This window comes from Canis lupus, chromosome 18 (genome assembly GCF_048164855.1).
Source record: "Canis lupus baileyi chromosome 18, mCanLup2.hap1, whole genome shotgun sequence".
Classification (NCBI taxonomy): Eukaryota; Metazoa; Chordata; class Mammalia; order Carnivora; family Canidae; genus Canis; species Canis lupus.
Window position 1 is genome coordinate 39,391,702 of NC_132855.1, and position 25,837 is coordinate 39,417,538.

The following is a 25,837-nucleotide window of genomic DNA, read 5'->3' on the forward strand; positions in this document are numbered from 1 at the left end:
CAGTTGTTCCTGGTAGAAGATTTAACAGAATGTCAGTTTTTACAAATTCAAATTTACATAGATTTTTTATTAAGATACATAATAAAATATTGTTGAAATGTAGCCTATTTTTCCATACATGCAAAAAATGTAACATTTGTGTGCAGATGGCTATGTTATAGTGAGAATATAAGTTAAGGAATAGCTATTACTATTTCTATCCAAACCATGGTGTGATTATAAAGTAGAAGTCCTCAAATGTTTGGTCTTAGGATTTCCTTTGTACTCTTAAAAATTATTTGTAACCCCAAAGAAATTGTATTTATATGAGTTTCACCTATTTGTATCTACCACATTAGAAGATATAACAGGGATTTTTAAAATAATTATTCATTTATTCTTAAATAACAGTGATAATCCCACATGTTAACTTAAGTAAAATATCTTAGTGCAAAGTCACTATATTTTCAAAAACAAAAGCATTTAATGAAAGGAGTGACATTATGTTTGTTTTTGCATATCTCTTCAATATCCAGCCTAATATAGGGTAATTAGTTTCTCATATCTGTTTCTGCATTCAATCTGTTGTGGTATATTGTTTTGATTGAAATGTATGATAGAAATCCAGCCTTATACAGATATGTAGTAGGAAGAGGGAGGAATATTTTACTAGCCTCTTTGGATAATTGTGATTGTTCTTTGATACTACACAAATGAACAAGTGGCAGTTTCTTAAAGGGTAATTGCAACATGGAATCTGAAACTATGTCAATGAACTTCCCCTACTCTTCATACCATACTAATACATTGGAATCAATTGGTCTATTGTGCATTTTTCTTATACCCCATATACATTTCCCCTATTCATAATATCTTACATTAGTATAATACATTTGTTGCAATTGATAAACCAACATCAATACACTATTGTTAACTAAATACTATACTTTTTAAAATTCCCTTAATTTTTACCTAAAGTATCTTTTTCTATTCCAGGGTCCTTTTGAGGATGCTATGTTAAATTTAGTTGTAATAGCTCCTGCCTGGCAACTTCTCAGACTTTCTATGTTTTTATGACCTTGACAATTTTGAGGAATTTTATAGAATGACTCTAAAATAAGATTTATCTCATGTTGCCAGGATTTGCTACTATCTCCCTTTATATACTGAACTCTTTGGAAGAGGCTTACTTTGCACAACTCATCATTAAGGAGTGAGGAACTTGTTCAATCTCTAGTGTGGAATGGTTCAGTTTTTTAAAACTGAATTCCACTTTAAACCAGGACAACTCCCTATCTGAGAGGAGCCTGAAGTGAATCCTCTGAAAATGCAGACTTCTCTATTCTGTGAATAGCTATGGTTTTCAGAAAAGTGGAATAAGTAGCATACGTTTAGATTTTCATTTTGGAGAGGAGGCACTAACAGTTTTCCCTTGTTCCCAGTTCTGCTCATTCGTGTGTGTGTGTGTGTGTGTGTGTGTGCGCGTGTGTGTGTGTTTATGAAATTCTTCAGGGTTTTTATTATCAAACATGATTATAAAAGTAAATCAAACTCATTTAAGTTGATCTGGAATTCAATTTTTTAACTTACTCCTTATCATAGAAATCTTTCCAAGTCAGTGGATGAAATGGAAGACTATGGCTCCAAGAGAACAAATAATTTGGTCTTTGACAGAGGAAGACCAGGTCCTCCATACCCTGAAATTGAATGAAGTCTTTGGTCCACATCTGATCTGCTTCCCTGACTATATTTCTACTTTGCAACCCATACTATCTTCTGTTAATTTTTGTAAACTTACGTTTTTTCTTCTTTCTTTGCTTTATTGACTGGCAGTATAAATCTGTTTTTATAGAAGATTTTTATGTTTTTTAAAAAATATTTTATTTGTTTATTCATGAGAGACACACAGAGAGAGGCAGAGACATAGGCAGAGAGAGAAGGGAGCTGGGAACCTGATGTGGGACTTGACCCAAGGATCCCAGGATCACGCTCTGAGCTGAAGGCAGATGCTCAACCACAGAGCCACCCAAATGTCCCTATTTTTGTTTATTCTTACCTATTGATGCTTCGAGATTAAAATTAAAATTTGATTCATATTTGAAAAATTAGAATCCTAGCTGGTTTAAATTAATTTCAGAAATTTACATAGGGACAGTTTTAATTTTCCCTCTCTTTTGCAGCCATCAGAAACAAAGAATTGAATTTATATAACTTCTCAGTCCATAGCATATTATTATCTTACCTTCCCTTGTTTGATTTCGTGTTTTTTTCTTCCTTCATTCCTTATTGGTACTTTCATTTGTTTCTCATGATAGTACATTTGTATCCTTATATATTTCTAGTGATATTGTCAATGTATTTTTTGTCAATGTATTTTTATTTCAATTTATTTAAACTAAAGAAAATACTCACCCTCTTCTACCACCCCCCACACCCCCTTTAGCAAGTAACAATCTGTTATCTGTATTTATGAGGTTAGTATATATATTTAGATTCTGCATACAAAAGAGATCATGCATTATTTGCTCTTTCTCTGACTTGTTTCATGTGGCATCATGCCCTCGAGGTCCATTCATGTCACAAATGGTAAGATTTCATTATTTTTGTGAGTGAATGATATTCCATTGTATATACATATCACATCTTTTTAATCCCTTCATCCATGAATGGACAGTTAGGTCATTTCCATATTTTGGCTATTATAAATAATACTGCAATGAACATGGGGATGTATACCTTTCTAAATTACTGTTTTTGTTTTCTTTAGAAAATACCCAGAAGTGGAATACCCAGATTATATGGTAGTTCTCATTTTAATTTTTTGAGGAAACTTCATACTGTTTTTCATAGTGGCTATACCACTTTACATTTCCAACAACAGTCCATGAGGGTTCCTTTTCTCCATATCCTCACTAACACTTGTTATTTCTAGTCTTTTGATTCTAACAGATGTAAGTGAGATCTCATTGTGGCTTTGATTTGTATTTGCCTGATGATTAATGATGTGAAGCATCTTTTCATATACCTGTTTGCCATCTGTACTTCTTTGAAAAAATATTTACTCAGATCTTCTGCCCGTTTTTTAACTGGATTGTTTTTTGTTTGGGGTTTTTGTTTTTTGATTTTTGTTTTTGCCACTGAGTTGTATGAGTTATTTACATATTTTGGATATTAGCCCCTTATCAGATATATAATTTGCAAATATTTTCTCCCATTCGGTATGTTGCCTTTACATTATGTCGATGGTTTCCTTTGCTGTGCAGTGGCTTTTTAGTGTGATGTTGTACTAATCGTTTATTTTTGCTTTTATTACTTTTGCTTTTGGTGTCAGATTCTAAAATCATTGCCAGTACCTATGTCAAGTTTTCTTCTAGGAGTTTTATGGTTTCAGGTTAATGCTGGATTCATAAAATGAGATTGGAAGAGTTTCTTCCTCTTCAATTTTTTGGAAAGATTTAAGAACGACTGGTTATTAATTTTTCTTCGAATTTTTGGTAGAACTCATCTACAAAACTATCTAGTCCTGGGCTTTTGTATCTCAGGAGTTTTTTGGTTTTTCATTCAACCTCCTTCATAGTAATTTGTCTGTTCATATTTTCTATTTCCTCATGATTAGGTCTTGGTAGGTTGTGTATTTCTAGGAATTATTTATTTCTTCTAGGTTGTCCAATTCATGAGCATATATTTGTTCAAAGTGGTCTCTTATGATCTTTTGTATTTCTATGGCATCAGTTGTAACATCTCCTCTTTCATTTTTTATTTATTTGAGCCTTCTATGTTTTTGATGATTCTAGCTAAAGGTTTTTCTATTTTAACTTTTCAAAGAACCATCTCTTAGTTTTATTGACCTTTTACATTATTTTTTAAGTCTCTATGTCATTATTTCTGCTCTAGTCTTTGTTATTTCCTTCCTTCTACTAACTTTGGACTTCATTTGTCCTTTTTTTTTCTCGTTCCATAAGGTATGAAATTAAGCTTTTGAGATTCTTCTTGTTTCTTGAGGTAGGCATTTATCGCTATGGACCTTCCTCTTAGAACCGCTACACTAGAGGTGTTCAATAGCAGACTAGATGAAGCAGAGGAAAAGATCAATCAACTTGAAGACAAAGCAGTGGAACACAGAGCACAAAAAAAAAAAAATGAGGAATAGTGAAGAAAGCTTAAGGGATGTGAGGGATAACGTCAAATGGACTGATATTGCATTATAAGGCTCCAAAAGAAGAAGAGAGAGAGAAAGGGGTAGAATCTCATTTGAAGAAATAATGACTGAAAAATTCCCTAACCTGAAGAAAGAAATAGACATCTAGATCCAGAAAGTCCACGGAGTTCCAAATAAGAGGAACTCAAAGAGACCCACACCAAGACACATTGTAATTATCACATCAAAAGTTAAAGATTATGAAGAGAATATTAAAAACAGCAAGAGTTAAACAACTTTTATGTAGAAGGGAGCCCCCATAAGACTCTGAGCAGATATTTTCAGTAGAAATTTTGCAGAACAAATGGAAGTGGCACAGTATACTCAAGGTATTGAAAACAAAGAACTGCTAAGCAAAAATAGTCTACTAAGCAAAGTTATCATTCAGAAGTGAAAGAGAGATAAAGAGTTTTTCAGACAAGTAAAAGCTAAACATATTCATCACTGGCCTTACAAGAAATGCTAAAGGGACTTATTTAAGTTGAAAAGAAAGGGCACTAACTAGTAATGAGAACACCTATGAAAGAACAAAATTAACTGAAAAGGTAAATATATAATAAAGGAAGTGGATAAATCACTTATAAAACTAGTATGAAATTTAAAAGACAAAAGTAGTAAAAATAATTATGATTAAAATAATTGAAGGATACAGAAGATTTAAAAAATGTAAAATGTGACATCAAAAACATGGGGATGAGGTGAGTAATAATGTTGAACTTTACAATGTGATCAAACTTAAGTTCTTATCAACTGAAAATAGACTATTATAGATATAATAGTCTCATGGTAACCACAGACTAAAAAAACCATATAAATACACAAAAGATAGAGAGGAATATAAGCATACCACTAAAGAGGGTCATCAAACCACAGAAGAAGAGAGCGAGAAAAGAAAGAACAGAGAAGCACTGCAAAAAAAAAGGCCAGAAAACAAAATGGCAATAAATGCATACCTATCAATAATTACTTTAACTATAAATGAATTAAATTCTCTAATCAAAAGACATATAGTGACTGAATATATAAAGAAATAAGACCTATCTATATGTTGCCTAAAAATACTCACTTCAGATTTGAGGACACACAAAGACTGAAAGTGAAACGATGAGAAAAGATATTCCATGAAAACAGAAACCAAAATAAAGCTGCAATAGCTATTCTTATATCATAAAAAATAGACTTTAAAACAAAAACTGTAACAAGAGATAAAGAAGGGTATTATGCAATGATCAATCCAACAAGAAGATAGAACATTTGTAAATATTTGTGTACCTGACCTAGGTGTACCTAAATATATAAAGCAAATATTAACAGACCTAAAGGGAAAAATAGACAGCAATACATAATAGTAGAGGATTTTAATATCACACTTACACCAAAGAATGGATCATCCAGACAGAAAATCAATAGGGAAATATTGGCCTTAAATGACACATTAGATCAAATAGATTTAACATATATTTTGCACTGTGAATGGATCTTTTACTCAAGTCTAATTTTATAACACCATGCATTGGTCATTTGGAAAATGTTGCTCTATTGATTTATACTGATTTTCTAAGTGTTGACACATTTTATAATTCAGTATCAACAAATCACATTTATTAATATCACAGCAGTCTTATCGAAAAGCCTTTAAATATCGGGAAGCTGTCAAGCTCATAGTGGCAGATACAAATTTTCCAAAATTCTAATTTTTACTTGATAGCTCAAATTTTATTGTCGGCAACAAATACTGTCAGTTGTTTTCCTTGAAGTGACAAGCTCACTTTGTTCATTTTTGACAAAATGTCTGCCAGATGCCCAAGTCTGAATAACCATAGTATGTCATTCTTTCAAGCAAAAATGGCATTCTATTAAAAAAATAAAAGCTCATTTAGCTCTCAACTCAAATATCTGCACAGATGCATATCATACTTCTGTATGAAGCAGAAGTGCTTTATATGTACTTCCCATTTTGTCATACTGAAAAGAATCATAGTCAAAGATTGAGACCTAATAAAGAAATTTTATTGCCTCCTCAAAGATATCCATAAGTGACACTGGCTTTTTTTTTCCCCTGCAAGTGCATGATGATGAAAATATGACTACTAGCATTTTGGTGCCACTGCCTCTATTTGGACTAAGGCACTGGCACTTACACCATCATTGCTTTTGCACCATCAGTTCAAATGTCAAAACAGTAAAAAAGGCGGATAATGTCTTAGTATTTTTATGAAAACAGTTTCAATCCCACAGACCTCTTGAAGGGGACCCCCCAGACTTCAAAAATTGCCATGTAGGGAGATCCATGAAGAAAATAAAAGGGTCTGTGTCATCCATGTCCAAATAATCTAATTCCTCCTTTGTCACCACCATAAGGATATGATAATCTTCTGAAGTAGCATCTGTAGGCATGGTAGACTGGAGAAGCTAAGGTAGAAGTAACTAGAACACAAATGTGAGGGGTTCTAATTCTACCAGAGAGAAATTGTAAATGAGGGTAGTAATCTAAACAGCCTAGAGAGTCAAGGTCTCTGTCTAGTATGGTCATTTTGCAGGTGACTATTCTAAAAAATAATTATAACCTTTTGCTTTTGTAAAATTGTTGTAAGACTGAAGGAGATCGTGGGGAGAAAAACTACTTTTTAGGAGAGATGTGGGAAGAATCCACAAGCAACAGAGCACAGGACATCACAGGTCCTGTCATTTCTGAATATGCACAAAGCTAACAGTTAATGAAATGTTGGGCACAACTTCATTTTGATGAAAAAGAAGAGAGCACATCTGAGTTGACATGATAGTGTTAACAATGTGGCTTGTTCAGATATCTGTGGTTTTGGATATCAGCTTGTTTTGCCCTTACAGTCATATTGCTCCGTCTATAAGAAACATAACCTCTGCTCAGGAAGTGGTGAGTTAAAAGGCCAGTGAAAGACATCCATGCATTCTGGATGTCTGAGGAATGCATTAATACAGTAGTGATACCAATCTATACCAGGAGTACAGGCCTTTTCTTATTAATAAACATAGTTGAGGGGATATTAACCAATACCACAGCCTCTTCCAGTCAACTGCTTTAATCCTCCTTCTAACAGTTTTATGGAAAAAAAATTCTTCTGGGGGCTGAAGTAAAAGCAGAAGTGGATGTAAACAAAATTAAAAAGTCAGGTTTTCAGGCTGTATCTGTAATAAGCTTTCAGCTGAAATGAAATGTAATTAGTAAGCACGATAATGCAGTTTGCTTCATTTAGCTCTTCAGTGGGTTTATAAACAAATTCTATCGGTTAACTTGTAAAGCAGATGCATCCACTTACACTCTGGCTAAGCACGTTAGAGAAGACAGACTAATGCAGGTGCAAGGGAAATGATGGGATGGTCCATTTTTCAATTTACCAGTTGGGAATGTTGGCAGCAAGGAACGTGTACCATTTTTAAGTGCTCCCCAGTAAAGAAAGTTAAGAAATATTTCATCTGAGAGATTAAGGAAATAAAACTGGGGAGCAGCACTCAAATTCTCAAAGTAAACACTAATGTTTTCTTTGTAATACTCCCATGAAGATAACCTCAAGTGTCATTTGGGATCTGAGCATACACTTAGTAAGTGAATGCTGTCTACTCCTACCAAAATACTAGCAGTGAGTGTGAGGTGGGACTGAGGTTTTTACAAACATTTATGTATTTTTATATTTTACTCATATTATTTTTATGATGCAAAAAATTGAATTTATTTGAGAAAGTGAATAAAAACAAAACTTTGGGCTCATCTCAGAAAAGATTTTTAAAATGCTAATAATGAATTAGTCTTTTAAATAAGTTTAGCCTGTTTTATTTGGGAATACCAAACCCTCTCACATTGGGATGGTCACATGGAAGCCACTAAAAACAAACTATCCTATTTTTTATGAAAATGAAGCATGCTTAGTTAACATTAAAAGAAGTTCTAGTCTTTCTAAATTAGAAATTTGCATTTTCATTCATGTAAAACAAATTAGGGAGTCAGCACATTGAAGGGCAGAGTGTACTCTCAGCCATCTTATAAGGAAAAAAATTAAGATATATTGAGACTGAGAATTATCCCCCCAATAAATCAGAAGACCAGTTAGAAGACATGGCTGGCCTAGAAGAAAAACTCCTCCATCTTTATTTTGCCCAATTTTTTCAAAACTTAAATCAAATTCTAACTCACCCAACTTAACCTCCACCAACTTTCATTCTCATGTCTTTCCTGGAAATTCAATGACTCTTCTTATCTGTGCTATTTCTATGGCCCTCAACCCAGCTTCCCTATGCTTTTTATGTACGTGTCCCATCTCCCAAATAACACGATGAAGCAGAAACCATGATTTATCTCTCTTGGCATTCTTGGTGGCTAGCACCATGCACTATGGTCGGGAATCACATATATACTGATGAAATGAGTGTATCTGTAGGACTGGATCAGCAACATAGGGAAGTGATTTTTGACAGTGTGGATTTCTTTATCAAAATTTCACAATAGGTTAGATAATATAAATTCAAATCCTATCTCTTTGTCTTGGTTTAGCCTCAATAATGGCTGTAAAAGAGCAAGTACTAAATAATGATTGCATTGTACTTATGTAAAAGCCTTCAACCAAAATGAAAATAATACCCTTATAAGAGAAAATATGAACACCCTCAGCCTAAAACCTGTTCATTAGAAATAATTGTGATTGTTTTTTTTTTATAAAAGCTTTGTTAGGACTGGCTCTTTCCCGAGAAACATCTTTATCAAAATATATTGCATTAGACTTGTAATGTCTAATGGTGGATGTATGTTATAGTCTGACTCTCGATGCCCACCTTGAATGTTGTAAGGTAATACTATCCATCTCTCATAATCTACTAATGTGCAAATCTGTAAATTTATCTAAATCTTTGATTCTACTTTCTCTAGTCAGCAAAACAAAAAAACCTCAATGCTAAGGATAAGTCCTTATTCATTAATACATTTATTCATTAAATATGCATTGTCCATCTCTCCTATATCCCTGCTCTTATTTTAGGCATTCAGGATATAGAAATGAACAAAACAAGAAAAAAATTCTTGCCTTTATAGTGTTTATATTCTATTGAGGAAGAAAAACAACATGCAAACATGAACACTGTCAGAGAAATAAAACAGGGTAAGAGAAAAATGAGGGTATGAGGCCAGGGATGGGGATTCAATTATAGTGGAGTTAGTCAAGATAGTAAGATAATGATACTTAAACCAACACTTGAAGAACGTGGGAGTTAGCCATGAAAATATCTTTTCCAATTTTCTAATAGTATTTGAAATTCTACATTTGGTTCAAGCATTAAGTCTAAGCATGTCTTAGATATAAGCATGCTAAGATATGTCTTAGCACACATATCTCATGTTCTCAACTTGCTTTCTTATTCATTTATTTAGCAAACATTTACTGATTACATAGTATGTGCCATGTACTACCAGGCTTTAAGGATATATTAATACAGTCCCTGTATCAAAACCTAATGGGTGGGTCAGGCAAGTGTATAAATAAGTTATAATGCTCTGAGAGAGCTGAGCAGAGACCATAGAATCCTTAGGAAGGGGATTGTAACTTCCCAGAAAAATTAGGAAGTCTTCATAGAGGACTATGGTAGCATTTGGACATAGGTAACATTTCAGTGAGATCTGTAAAAACACTTAATAGGGATAAAAATCCAAGATGATAAAAATATTGGGAATTAAATAGTACCTTGATTCTTATAGACACAGAAAGTACATAGGATTGCCATTCATAATATTTTCTAGAAATGCACAGAGAAATGCTGAAATGTCTAGATTCTTGCCATATTAGCTATCAGTAATAATAGGGTAAATGTTAACATTTCTTTAACACCGAGCATCTACATGTTCTGATCCTTGTCATGTATTCTTATTTCAACTCTCAAGTTTTCTTTCAAAGATTGATAGACATATGAACAATTATTGTGCATTTTCAATGCAAAGCCATTAGACCGGATCTCACACAGAGAATCTTCACTTATATTTTTCCTATCATGGTTTCCTATATGTATCACATATTTATAATTTTCAAAGTGCTTTCATGTTGTATTACTTGGTTGTCTTTCTATCCCTTATGACCATTTCGTCACAATATCTCCAACATGTCTTAGTTCTAAAATACTAAAATCTCTAGAAGGTAGGCTTTCTTCCTATCCTCATAGCTAAATTCTATAATACAAATCCAGATTATTGCAACAGTTTTGCTTGTTGTGGGCATCTAGCATAGTGCTTAAGAAAAATCTGTGTGCTAAATAAATGTTTTTTTCCCTTCTTCCCTGAAGGAAATGACCCAACTCAGCTTAATAGAACTAGGAATCTTTTTGCCCGACTCCACCCCACATGGATTGTTCTCTTAATTGTACATAATGTCGTTTCTTTCCGTCTTCTCTTTCCTATCCCTTGTTCCATCTCAGCTTTTTAAAATCAACTCTGAAGTGTCTTATAGACTCTATAATGGACCAGCTTTTCTCCAGCTCCATCACGATTTCTTGTGGAATTCAAGAGGAGATGCCTGCTTAGAAAAGTTACATTGAATTGTTTTCTGGCTTTTGGCTAGGGTCACTAGGAATGAGAGATCATTGGAATTTTTTTGTTCCTCATTGGGTCATTGATACTAGAAGGGTGGTCATATGATTCCTAGCAACATGCTGGGGCTTGTCATCCTTCCAACCAGGCCTCAACTAGAGACATGCTCCTGTCTCCCTACCATGTTCTCAAACAGACTTTTCAGAAACACCGTGAAATCATGGCACACATTCTGACACCATCTAGCAGTCCTGGCCCTAGTTTCAGTTTCCAAGGTGCCTAGATGTGACCTCCATGTTTCTTTACCTATGGTGGACATGGATAAGCTCCGTTATATCCTGGGTCCTGTTTTATAGCCTATACTAATCCTGGTCAGAGTAACAGCTCTTTTCTCATATTCCCTTAAATTGTTGCTAATTCCTTTCCTGCTGCCTCTCTTCCACCACCATCTCCCCACTACCACCCTACCTTTTCTCTCTTCTCCCCTCTTCTCTAGGCTGTTTTTCTCAGTCCAGACAAGCTGTGATCTTATAGACTCTTTCCTTATATTCATTTCTTTCCTCAGCCTTAGAGGCTAACCCTGCTGTGATCTTGGTCTTTCTTCATTGCCATGTTGTAACTATAATATCAACTGGAGCCATGAAGAGCAACTGCCCTAGAACCAACTCTAAAACATATCAAAACATGACATCCACAGTGATCCATGAATGTTAGTTGAGAGTTTTTGCATTGCTAAAAGACTGTCTTCTGCAGAGTGTTTCAGGGAAAGCAGAACAACTATTTTTATGCTAGGAGCTAGGGATTCCCAGAGCTGCTCCACAGTAATTCAGAATGCATTAGTACCATAGTGAAAGCTCTTCCTGTACATATCACCAAGGGAATTTTTAAACTCAAAGTGTGTATTTGTTTTTAGAAGAGGATCACAGTTACTATACACGAAAAACATTTTATTTGTATCTCCCCAAAGATGGTTGAAGTTAGTGTAAAACACCTGGAAAACTATTTCTGTAAAGTGACAGTTCTTTTTAGAAGTGCTACTTTTCTTTGCTTAAAATAATAAATACTAAGTGAAAACTGTTCTCCAAGAACTATAATTCCTTTCTTTCTTCCTTTCTTTCCTTTCCTTTCCTTTCCCTTTCTTTCTTTTTCTTTCTTTCTTTCTTTCTTTCTTTCTTTCTTTCTTTCTTTCCCAAGAACTGCAGTGATGTGAATTTTTTCCTAAGGCAAAGACTTTAATCATATTTATGGTTATTGAAGTGCCAAATTATTTGACATGAAATTTTTATAAGCAAGGGAGACAAAATTGATTATTCTTAATTTGATATTAAAATTAAAGGAGAAATATCATTATCATTTGCAAAAGTTTTTTGTAAATGTGATCCACCATGTAAATATACAGTGATATTATCAGTGGAAGTGTCTCCTGAAATAAGCTGCATTTAGCATGAAATGAAATTCAAGGAGGCCTTTATGGTAGGGAAGAAAGTGGATTTGAAATATTAATTACAAATTAATATTTTTAATTTAAAAATGTTTATTTCAGGTACTCTTTTATCCTTTGTTTTATAAAATGTTTTTTTTTGGGGGGGGGGGAGTTATATCTGCCCTCCACTAAATCCTGATGATGTTTTCATTATGTAACATTAGTAATCTCTGAGGCATGGAATAAAGAGGTGATTGAATCATAGAGGATAAAGTCACTTATCTAATGACCATCTAACACACTTAATTTTTTCCTTTAAACTAGTAAGAGTCACAGGATAGACCATCTTGGTAATAGATATTTCATTTGTGTTTATTTTTTTGAGACAGATACTGGGTAAATAACATTAAATTTGTTCAGAATGGGAATATATATTAGAATATAATTTCTAAGGTTTTCAAAGTAGTATATTTCAAGCTTTTGTTCAGAAAATCATGGTGACAGGCTACTGCAGGTGGAGGTGAGATGAGAAGGCAGAAGACATATCTCTACTTCATACTCTAGCAGTGCTTCTCAAACTTTAAAGTGCATACAAATCAGCTAGGGATATTAATAAAGTACAGATTCTGGATCAGTAGGTTTGGAATAGGTTTGAGATTCCACATTTCTGACAAACTGTTACGTGATGCCAATCTGCTGATTCAGAGACCACACTATGAGTAGAAAAGACATCAAAATCGTTTTATACTAGAGATAGGGAGCATCTTGCACAAATTTGGGAGATTCTTCTTGACTCAAGGAGACTTGGCATCCTTGCCTAATATATCTGATAGATAAATTTTGCTCATTTCAATAAAGTCTTCTCAATTTGCCCAAAATTATTGGGCAAATGAACATATATACAATTGGCAATTAATTTTTAATAACATGAGGCCAATCTGAGTGTACAAAAACTCCTATCCATATACCATAAATTGTCCTTGAGGAATAAAGAGCAGTTCTGATTCCATTAGACTTAAACCTGGGAGTCTGAGTTTCACATATTTGCTAAGTGCAGGGAAACTACCCTGGAAGGAGCTAACATTATGAACCACACTTATTCCTATTGTGAGAATTACTGCCAAAAGCAGAGACAAAGGAAATTTTCTTGGAGATTTTAATTATTTCCAAACAGTAATAAACAAAGATAACTCAGAACATGCCACCTGGGGCATGGGACTTAGGACAAATGGGGTTTGCTTTCTAAGAATGGCACTCAAGAGAGAAACCAACAGCTAAGCAGGGTATGCTTGAGAGCTAACAGCCCGCACATCTCGCTATCTCATAAAAAGCATAATTTACAGAGTTGTGGTAATAATAACAATGATAATGATGTGAATTAATAAACTCACTAGTGAAACCACCATTCAAATACATTTCGGTAATTTAATTAGCCTCGGCTGCACTTTCTCTGTCAATCCCAAACTTACAGGGATTGAATTGTTAAGTAAATTTTTCACTCTGTGATTCTGAGAAGTTTATTTTTACCTGGCAAATTATTTTAAATGTGAGACAAAGCAGGGCCGCGGTAGTGAAATCATATAGGAAGTCTGCGTTCCTGCTCCCCGGGCCTGGGCCCTGGCTGCCCCGGACCCTGGTGCACAAAGAGCTGGTGTGAATTTCAGATCCTGAGTCTGCTCTAAATCACAGGAACTGGAGAAATTAGAAATGACACCATTTACCCAGGGGCCTTTGCTGAGGAGTATTTTTTTTGGAACTTTTACATCAGTCTCAGAACTCACTGGCTTCATTAAGTCGTGTGTGTCATTGTGTTAGGAAGGAAGGAAAGAACATGTTATTAGCTAGGGATTTTTTTTTCTTTGCCCTCCATCAGCCTCCTTTCTCATTTCATTTCATTGCATGTGGTATTTCCCTTCCCTCTCAAGATATCTTTTATATCTTTCATCTCAAGATTCTTGATGCAGCAACCTGTGTTCACTTTCCTGGTGCATATTCTGAGGAAATACATTTCTTTCTATGCACATAGTGTTGGAAGTAAACTCCAAGGCATCAGTTGAGAGATTGTTCTCTGGGTCATCACTTTAACTTCCCAGTTGATATAGTCTTTTTCTTCCCCTAACCACATCTTTTTGGTTTCCTTTCCCTTTAAAACTTGCATATTTGGAGTAAAGGAAGAAGTCATGAGAAATACTGTGTGTGTGTGTGTGTGTGTGTGTGTGTTTTAGAAGGATGATTGTCATTGAAACTGATATGTCTAGTCGATAACAAAAACTGTCCTAGCCTCCCACGGAACATAAGCCCTAAGGGCTGAAAGGAACAAAGCCAGCCTCAGAGATGAGTGGGGAGGGGTGTGGGGTCAGGCACAGCCTCTCATCCCTGTGGCACCAGCCAGATCCCACAAACCATTTTATCATCCTCTGGCCCTAGGAGATCAAGGAAGTCAATGTTTGGAAAGTTCACTTCAAGGCTGAGTTAAATATTCCAGTCTTTTGTTTGTCCTAGTGGCTTTCCCCTGACTTTTCCTAGGATATTTGGTGTAGTCTGAGTCTAGGCCCATTTTTTTTTTAACATTTTGGTTTGGTTTGGTTTGGTTTGATTTGGTTTGGTTTGAGGCCTTCATTTAGCATTCCCTGATTTGCTTCCATGCCTCCCTGTGTAATTTTGGACCTTTTACTAATAGTTGGGAATAAGAAGAATATCTTTTGTCTTTTCAGCTCACCATCAAAAGCAACTTTGACTATTATTTGCAGAAACTTTGAAAACTCTACATATTTTGAGAAGTTAAAAAAAAAAAAAGTTCTAGGGAAGCCTAGGTGGCAGACTTCATTAAGCATTTGACTCTTGGTTTTGGCTCAGGTCACGATCTTAGGATCATGAGATCGAGACCTAGGTTGGGCTTTGTACTCAGCGTGGAGTCTAAGTTTCTCCCTCTTCCTCTGTCCCTTCCCTCCACTCACACACATACTCTCTCCCTCAAATAAATAAATCTTTAAAGTGAAGTTCCATGGGGCACCTGGGTGGCTCAGTGGTTGAGCGTCTGCCTTTGGCTCACGGCGTATCCCAGGGTCCTGGGATGGAGCCCCACATCGGGCTCCCTGCAGGGAGCCTGCTTCTCCCTCTGCTTATGTCTCTGCCTCTCTCTGTGTCTCTCATGAATACATAAAATCTAAGAAAGAAAGAAAGAAAGAAAGAAAGAAAGAAAGAAAGAAAGAAAGAGAGAGAGAGAGAGAGAGAGAGAGAGAAAGAAAGAAAGAAAGAAAGAAAGAAAGAAAGAAAGAAAGAAAGAAAGAAAGAAAAAATGAAAGAAAGAGAAAGAAAGAAAGAGAGAGAGAAAGAAAGAAGAAGAAGAAAGAAAGAAAGAAAGAAAGAAAGAAAGAAAGAAAGAAAGAAAGAAAGAAAGAAAAAGAAGAAAGAAAGAGAAAGAAGAAAGAAAAAAAACACTCTAGGCCTAGGGAAGTACCTCTGACCCAAAGAGATATTTTTATTATGGCTAAGAATAATGTCTGGAAAATATATTTTGCCTAAATATACCATGGCTAATAATATTATTTCTGAAATTGCTAGTAACAAAATGTTCATCTAAAAAATAGTAAAAGTTTGTGGGAAGATTGAGGGCAGTGGAAGTGGCTGCTAATAAGTATAGGATTTCTTTTGGGGGTGAGAAAAGTGTTATAAATTGAGGTGATGGGTTGTACAACTATGAAAATACTAAAAAAAATATTGAACTGTGCATTTCCTAGGATCACCTGGAGAAGTTTTAAAATTTACTAAGTTTCAAGCCCCATCTAAGAGTAAAAGAAACAAAATGGGTATGGGGAAGAGCCCATCAGTATATTATAAATATCTTCCTCTTTTTTTAAAATTTGAATTGAACATATAAATGATTCCAAAATCATAACAGTGTAAAGATTCACCTCCAGCTATCTCTCCATCTACCTCTACAACTGTACAGAGGTAACCATTTTTATTAGTTTTTGTGTATCTTTCAAGTACACTTTTTGATAAACTAATGGTTTTCAAACTGTAGCATGCATCAAGATCACATGGAAGGCTTGTGAAAACACAGACAGCTGGGCCCCACCCTTGGAGTTTCTGATTCTGCACATGTAGGGCGAGGCTGAGAATTACATTTCTAACAAGTCTTCAGGTGATGCTGATGCTGCTGGCCTACAGAATCATTGCTATGAAAAAGGGAAGGAATCACAACAAGGATAAACCACAGATGGAGATAAGGAAGGGTAGAGGAGCTAATAAATGAAGTAAGATTCTGAGATTGGTAGGGAGAGTTTAGAGGAGCTGTGTAGATTACGGTAGTTAAGGAAGACACATCTTCCTCAGCCTAGTGAAAGAAGAGAAAGACTCAAAATATTGAGAGATCTGAGGCTACAGAGATGTTCACACCATTTATTCACCACTATCCAATATGGCAGCTACTACCACATGTGGCTTTTGAACACTTGAAATGTGGCCAGTGTGACTAAGGAAATAAAATTTTAATTTAATTTAATTTAATTTAATTTAATTTAATTTAATTTAATTTAATTAAGTAAAAATGAAGACACAAAGCTGATACTTGATTCATTTAATGGCAAACTTTTAAATATATTTGGAACAACTTGGTCTTTGAATCTATTTTTTTTTTTTTGGTAAGATTCTATTTATTTATTCATGAGAGACACAGAGAGAGAGAGAGGCAGAGACACAGGCAGAGAGAGAAGCAGGCTCCATGCAGGGAGCCCGACATGGGACTCGATCCCAGGTCTCCAGGATCACACGGCGCTAAACCACTGCAGGCGGCGCTAAACCGCTGCGCCACCCGGGCTGCCCTTTGAATCTATTTTTAAATGTATATTACTATGAAATCTTAATACAAATCAAATACTTCTTATGAAAATCTCATGCCTGAACTGATATATGCTAGAAGCATAAAATATATACCAGATACTGAAAACTTAGCATAAAAAATAATGCAAATCTCAATAATTTTTATACTGATTGCATATTGAAATGATCATATTTTGATATATTGTGTTAAATAAAATATATTGAGTATATGAAAGTAATATTATTAATTATATAAAATTAATTTCTACTATTTCTTTTTACTTTTAATGTAGCTATAAGAAAGTTTGGAATTACATAAGGACAGCACTGGTCTATATGATGTATAATAGAGTAGCCACTAATTACATGTTGCTATTTAAATTTTACTTAAAATGAAATAAAATTTAAAATTCAGTACCTCAGTTCCACTGGCCACATTTAAAGTGCTCAATATCTATATATGTACAGTAGCTACCATATTCAACAGTGCAGATATAGGACGTTTACATAACCAAAGGGAATTATGTTGAGTGGCTTTGGTTTTATCTTTTCAATGAATTAAGAGGAGATATCCTTTCCCAAGAATGATGTGAATTTTGAGGAGAAAAGTAAAGGTCTGAAACAGTAGATGTAGGAAATGCTTCAGGGAGGCAAGGCAGTTGAAGGTTGCCAGAGATATAATGGCAGCATGTCAAGGGATTTCACCTGGGAAGCAAGTGCATTGTTTAATAGGCTAACCAGAGCTACAGGCTAGGAAATAAAATAATTAAAGCCAAAAATTGGGGTGGCAGTAGAACAAGACTATTAAGGATCAAGGGGCAGAATGAAGACCACAATGCAGACAAAGAACAAAAGTTATTTAAATGTAAGATGATAAGAGAAATGGAGGAGGGGTAAGGGGCATCATCTCACAGAAAAATTTTTAATTTGCATTTTTGGAGTGGAACAATTTCAAGTGGTGATAAAGGCTAAAGTCTGACTTTTTAAGTGGGTAGCTGAATTTAGAGTTGGTAATAAAGGGTGGAGCTAGTGTACTTGTATATTAATAATGTGCTTGTTAGAGTTTCTGAGGATGATAGTTGATAAGACAAAGAGATCTGCTAGATGCTGACAGTGAAAGAGTGGCCAGGAGTTAGTGGTTAGCCATGGTCAGAAAAGAGAAAGGTTGAAACAAACTGATGGTCAGATCCCCAAAGGAGAAGCTGTGGAGGAAGGACATGTGAATGATGATCAGAAGTGATATGGGAAGGAAGGAATATGCTGTTTCATAAAATCACTCTGACTTCCACCATCCAATGTAATGTAATCTTTCCCACTTTTAAACCCTGAGGCACTTTGCCCTTCTTAGGTAAACGGTTTGCATGCTTTGAACTCTGGCTGTTTATATACACTGAAACACTCCCCCTACACATCATGGCCCAACTCCCCTATCCCTTATCCCTGCCTTCATGTGATATACACACACATATTCTTCATCTGACTGGAAGTTCCTCAAAGGTTTGAACAATGTTTTTCTCTTTTATTCCAGTCTCTGGATATCAATAAATTCACACTGAACTAAGTTTGATTGAGATTCTTATAAATGCAAAAATATAGGAGCTAGATCTACAAATTTAGGTGGAAATTAGAAGAAAATCTGTAATGAAACATCCCAGAGCTCTTCCCTGTATGTCTTCTTGTTCACTATTTTCATCAGTTATTTGAATGAAGACATCCTTAGGTGAATAACAATACATCACTACAGATTTTTCAGGGTACTGTGCTCAGCTCTGCATGTGTACATGGCTATGGCAATAGTCTCAGGATAGAGTGCCACTGGTATAGGTCCAGTGTAGGAATATGAGATTAAAATGTGGAGGCAGAAAAGCAGTGAACCCCAATGTCCTGGTCCTCAGGTCACTGCCAACTAGTTGACCTGAGTATTACATTGTTAGAGCTAACTAGAAGTCCAGGGACCCCGACGGCTAAATAGAAGAAGTTAACATCCACCTACAAAAGGACAATAGTTTGAACCCTGTAACTGGTATTTTAATTCACCAGCACCCAGGGGTCAGGGCTTTATATGCCAGGAATGGATCAGTTACGCAAATATAATGGTTATGTAAGGCAATGTGCTTTGGGCAATATGTCAGTCCATGTCACCTTGAATGTCCCAGAGACTGTATATGACATTTGCCAGGATATCCAAAATGCTAACATTGACTTCCTTCTTACTGCATTTCACATCCTTTTAAGGATAATTAACAATTTGGCAAAATTGATTTTGAAAAGAGAGGAAACAAAAACAAAATTTTATTTACTCTTTTCCTTCTTTATCCCTAAGATCTGTTTCCCTCTGTGCTCCTTGCAGTTCAAGTTCATTCTGTAGACAATTGAGTCTCATTTTGATCTTGAATTTGGGGTAACTTTATAGTTTAAGGGCCATCTGTGAATCCCCTATCTACATTTGCATAACCTGGACCATCAACAGGAAAATGCAGTCTACTGAATTCTGCATAAAGCTCTGGAAAAAGCATGGCAGCCCTCTGGAAGTGAAATGGAAAAACTTAGTTGGCCCAGGGAGGCCTCCATTTTGGGCTGCAAATTTGGATATTTGGAGCCAAATACTCATTCCATGTGACTCCAGGGGAGCTTTGGTCAGTGTGTAATCCAGTGTGGGTTGGGCAAGGAAAAGACAGAAGAAAATGAAACTGCCAAGTTTGAGGCCTATTACGCATTTGTGACCTGACCTAGAATATGGTGCCGAGTTGTGTGTGGGTAACTCAACCATAAAAAGGCAGCTGTGGTCTTATTAGTCGTGAACTTGAGATCATTTTAGTAGAAAACCAATTGCCCCTAAATGATTGATCTGGTATTCGGAGGAAATGCTGTTCTCCCTGCTTCTCCCAAATGGAGACACTAACCAGACGCTTGTCCCATACCCAGAATACTATTTGTGGTGTGGCTGGTACTGTGGCCTGCTGGGGAATGATGACCTTGGACTGACAGTTCCCCTTTAAGTAGCAAACTTATGTTTTTCATCTTAACATGATATGCCAGAGGCACTGAATAACAATCTACATCCTTTCACACACCTCATGTCTGTGCCAGGTTTAAGCAGATAAAAAGCTGGAGGGAGTGTTTTCTGAGTAGTCTGACCAAGGCTAGAAATGGGACTATTCCATAAGAGACAGAAAGCCCCCCCCCCTATTTTTTGCCCTTAGGCCCCCTTGAAGAAAATCATAGGGATGTTCTGTGAGCTTGGACTCAAAGTAGCTTAAAATTTCAATCCAAGGGAAATGTCCCTCCCCTTTCTTTGTGAGATTTTGCAGCAAAATAACCTGTTTGCTTGAGAGATTAGATTTGTCAGCTTCAGTATTGCATGGGAAGGTCTGACCTTGAGAATTATGGGGCTCTCAGAAAAATCAGCAGTGGAGGAGAAAAGCAAGCCTGCGGCCACAATCACCTACCCAAGCTCACATCTGTTAAGAAATCGGAAGAGGAGAGCCAGGGCAAAGGTGAGCCCACCCTACCTGCCTCTGTCTTCTCCTGAGCTACAGAAAAATAAAAATCTGGGAGCAGATACTAGAAGATTTCCCCAAAACGTAGACATGGCACCCTTTTATTTCTGTTCTAGAAGAAAAAGAAGTAGAGCATAGATTTTCTTCCTATGCTACTTCCTAATCTATGTTATGGTGCTAGGTTTTCTTCTTTTCTACCTTTTTTCCCTTTTCCTACACTTTGGCCATTATAGCTTCTGTTGGGAGTGGAAGGGCAACTGGATAGTAAACCAGTAGGACTGAGGTTAGTTTCATCCTGAAAGTGCAGATTATTTCCAGGTGTGAACTAAAAGAAATCAAACACTATATCAGGTATTTGATGAGAAAAAGCTTGGAGAATAATAATATCTTCTATTCGGATAGCTTTTGATTACTTACAAAACAGTGTCTCCTGTGACCTCGTTTGATTCTCACAAAAGCTCTATGAAGTAGGTTGACCAGGTGTTGTTCTTTCCCAATTCCACAGATAAACTGAGTCCCCAGCTGATTCTGTAACTAGCCAGAAATCACAGAAGTATGTGGCAGAGCAGGCGTGGTCTGGGGATCTTGTCATTCTACCCTGTCCCCTGCCAAAGTCTTATCTCAGGCTGCAAAATAACAAGTGATGATGGGTGACCCATGGCATCCTCTGGTGTCATGCTTCTGCTGTGAACCCCCCCACACACACACTAGGGTGATTATAATGTCTTCCTTCTGGCTACATAAAGCCTCACCTCCAGCAATCCATCAAAATTCTTTCTGGTAGGACCTTCTTGGCGGATCATATTGGACTATAGCGGGTTTCACTTTCCATGAGACAGAAGCCAAAGTGCTAATGAAGAAGTCCCCCTAAGAGGCCCCTTTCTCTCCTTTCTCCTTTACTTGCAAGTACACACCTGTCAGATGATCCTTTTCACTATCAGTTACCAAATAACTTTACTTTTTATTTTATTTATTTATTCATGAGAGACAGACAGACACAGAGAGGCAGAGACACAGGCAGAGGGAGAAGCAGGCTCCATGTAGGGAGCCTGACATGGGACTCGATCCCAGGTCCCCAGGATCAGGCCCTGGGCTGAAGGCGGCGCTAAACCACTGAGCCACCCAGGCTGCCCCTAACTTTACTTTTTTTAAGTCTTTGCATGTGTTTTAAAACTCCAGTAACAAATATTCATTGCCTTTACCATTTTGGCCAGCATAGGAAGGCTTTGGGGATCTTTACAGAAGAGTTTGTGTGTCTGTTTCAAACACAGAGAATTTTTACAATGGCAGATATGTAAACATCCTGTACTGGTGGCTCTCTCTATGTGGAAGGTTTTGCCTCCACATACCCAAGTTGCTCCTTCCCTCACCTCCCTCAGGCCACCACTGCAGTCTTCTCAATAATCTCCTCTTCCTACCACCAGCCTATTTAAAAATGTCAACCCACCATCCATCCTCCCCCCAGCCCCACTCATCTTGCACTACCATTTCTTTTTCCATAACATGTATCACCTCCTAAGATACCATATAGTTTATTTCTTCACCAATCACACTTTCTTTACACAAATAACTCCAAACCACTGATTTGCCTCCACTTATGAATATTCCCATTTATATTATCTACCATGCCAATTACAATACCTTTGGGGCTACTTAGAGCATTTATGAGGGACAGCAACGGACCAGAATATATTTCAGTTCTGCAGATGTAGAAATTTTTTATTCAGCCACATTTGCTTAGATCTTGGAAAACCTGCGTTTAGGCCCCCAAATCACATGAGATCAATAATTATCATTTCCAGGGCTGATTTTCATATCTTGATAAACTATGGAGTGCTTTGCCTTGGTCTTTCATGATCTTTCTCCCTCGTCTCTACTTTCTTTCATAATAATTAGCAGAACATGTGTGTTACACAGAATGCCACCTATAGGTCAGTGGATATCACTAGGAAAAAGTAAGAAAAAGAAAACCTATTCAGTCTTTGTTAGCATAGGGACAGAATAACATGTGATGGAGTCATATGGATGATAGAAGCACATATGGACTATACAGACCCTTTTCCCTACCAAACGAACCGGTCACTATGGGAACAATTAGTAGAGGGAGGTGGGAAATGGTGAAATAAAACATCACCACCTTTACTAAAGGATTAAATAATTCTCAAAGAGACATTTATTTGCCAAGCTAATCAGAATATTGACACTGGTTAAGTTGAGTGTTGCCTTCCCAGTGGGGTAATCTGCTTAGGAAACAAAATTATGAGCTGAAATTTGCATGATGAATATAAATTCAGAGCAAAAGAGCTTAGTTATATTTGATTGGCAGCAGTGATATCCCAACTCCAGTTACTAGGGCTATGGACAGTGTACACTAGAGATACAGACAGTGGACCAGATAGTCACACCAATGGTCACTTGGTTATGTCTGCAACTACCATAGATAGAGTTACATTGGCTGCCAGTCTTAATTCTTTTGTTCTTGACTCATTGATAATACTATTTCTGTACTCATCATTCTATCACATCACTCGTTCTCATCTTAATATGTATGTGGATTTCACTTACATGTTTCTTTATAAGCTCTCAGTTTAGTTTATAGGCTGGTATACCTTATGCCTGTTGCTAACTGGAGACAATGTGCAAACCCTTTCCTTTCCAGACCCTCATTTGAATAAGGGGAATATGAGATTGCCTCCTCTTAACACATATCTTCAGTACATGTATCCAGTGACATTAGAGAATGGATTGTATTACACACTATACAGATTAGGTAAACTGTGATTTGCCTTGAGAATTCACCAGTCTGGCTTGAGCCTATACTGTTTCCTCTAATCTCTAATACCATCCTACATGATAATTATTCCTGTAGTACCCAGCCTAATGCCTTCAACACCTTAAATATTATACAAATATTTACATATTTAAGATGTTTGCAAGTATGACTCTATGTGTGTCTGTCTAAAGCCTAAGTATGACATGAAATGTAACTATCATGAGTGAAAAGATTGACAGATGTGACTACAGTCAAATTAAATATACTAGAGGGATATTATAATAAACATAATAAGTTACCAAAACATACTCTGATGGGAGAAAATATTTGCCACATATTTAATAGACTAAACTTAATAGATATGGGAAGAAATATTTGTCACTATTTCTTAGTATCCTAAACATACAAAATACCTAATGTTAATCAATAGAAAAGAAGACAGCCATTAAAGAAGAGCAAAGGACTTGGATAGGCAATCCTCCAAATGTAAACTTCAAATGGCAAGAGGTATAAAAAAATTTCTCAATCTTACTGGTCATCATGTACATAGGATGTTAAAAATAATGAGATTCTGTTTCTTATATTTCAGGTTGGCAAAAATTTCAAAAGATTGGTATTGGAAAGAGCGGAGAAAGATACTCTCATGCAACAACTGAAGTATAATTGAAACATTTTTAAGGAGTAATTTGACAAGATCTTAAGCATAGGAGCCTTTGACCTCACAATTCCACTTCTATATCTTATAACAATACTCTCAGAAGAGCATAGAGATATTTGAATAAATATATTAATGGCAGCATGGTGATAGCAAATTCCCCTTCCCCGAAAAGTATACCATAAACCTCATGCTACATCCTTAAAAGGAAATCTATATAGCCATTAAAATGAAAGAGCACATCTGTATGGGCTGATGTAAGAAAATGTCCCAATATATTTATGAAATGAAAAAAGCAAGTTAGAGTAATATCTTTGGTCATAATTTGATTTTTATAACAAAGTTTTTTAAATCTCAAAAATTAATTTTAATTTTCAAAAATTTTTAAATTTCCAATGTAGTTAACATACATACAGTTGTATTATCTTCAGGTGTAAATATAACAATTCAACAATTTCTTATATTACTTACTGCACATCAAGATAAATGTACTCATAATCTCCTTTGCCTATTTCACCCATTCCCCTTCCCTCCTCCCCTCTGGTAACCATCAGTTTGTTCTCTATAGTTAGAGTCTGTTTCTTGGTTCATCTCTCTTTATTTTCCCTTTATTTGTTTTGTTTCTTAAATTCCACATGCGAGTGAAATTGTATGGTATTTGTCTTTCTCGGACTGGCTTATTTCACTTAGCATTATATTCTCTAGGTAATCTATGTTGTTGCAAATGGCAAGATTTCATTTATTTATGGCTAAATTATAAATATTTATATCTCATCTTCTTTATCCATTCATCTATCCATGACTCTTAGGCTGCTTCCTTAATTTGACTATTATAATAATGCTGCAGTAAACATAGGGGTGCATGTATACCTTCAAATTAGTGTTTTTGTGCTCTTTGGATAAATAACCAATAGTGTGATTACTGGATCACAGGGTACTTCTATTTTTCAAAAAGAATTTATGTATTTATTTGACAGAGAGAGAGAGAGAGAAAGAGCATAGGGGACGTAGGTAGGGGAGAAGCAGATTCCCCACTGAGCAGGGAGCCCAATACAGAGCCTGATCCCAGGCCCTGAGATCATGACCAGAGCTGAAGGCAGTTGCTTTACCAACTGAGCTACTAGGGACCCCTCTATTTTTAATCTTTTGATGAATCTCCATACTGTTTTCCATAGTGGCTACACCAGTTTGTATTCCCACTAACAGCACACAAGGGTTCCTTTTTCTCCACATCTGGGCCAACACTTGTTTTTTCTTATTTTTTATTTTAGCCATTCTGACAGGTATGAGGTGCTGTCTCATCCTAGTTTTGACTTGCATTTCCCTGGTGATGAGTAATGTTGACCATCTTTTTATGTGTCTGTTGTCCATCTGTATGACTATTCTTCTTTGGAGAGATGTCTGTTCATGTTTTCTTCCCATTTTTAATTGAATTATTTGGGGTTTTGTTGTTGAGTTGTGTAAGTTCTTTGTATATTTTGGATACTAACCCTTAATCAGATATGTCATTTGCAAATGTCTTCTTCCATTTACTAGGTTGTCTTTTAGTTCTTTTGGTTGTTTCCTTAGCTGTGCAGGCAAGGATATTTTTATGTACATAGAAAAAAGGCCTGAAAAGAACACTAACTCCTTTGATAAAGACCTTTGTTTTTCCTTTTATTTACTTTGTACTTCTCTAGTGTTTGTTTTTTTACTTAGCAAATATTACTTATATGAGTTTCTTGGAGCTACCATAATAAAGTTCCACAAACTGGGTGGATTAAACAACAGAAATTTATTTTCTCATAGTTTTGCAGGCTAGAAGTCTGAAATCAGGATATTGGCAGGGTTTGTTCCTTCTAACAGCTGTGAGGGAGAATCTGGTTCGTGACTCTTCTCTGGCTTCTGGAATGCTCAGACATTCCTTTGCTTATAGATGTCGTTCTTCCTTTGTCTTTATATCAT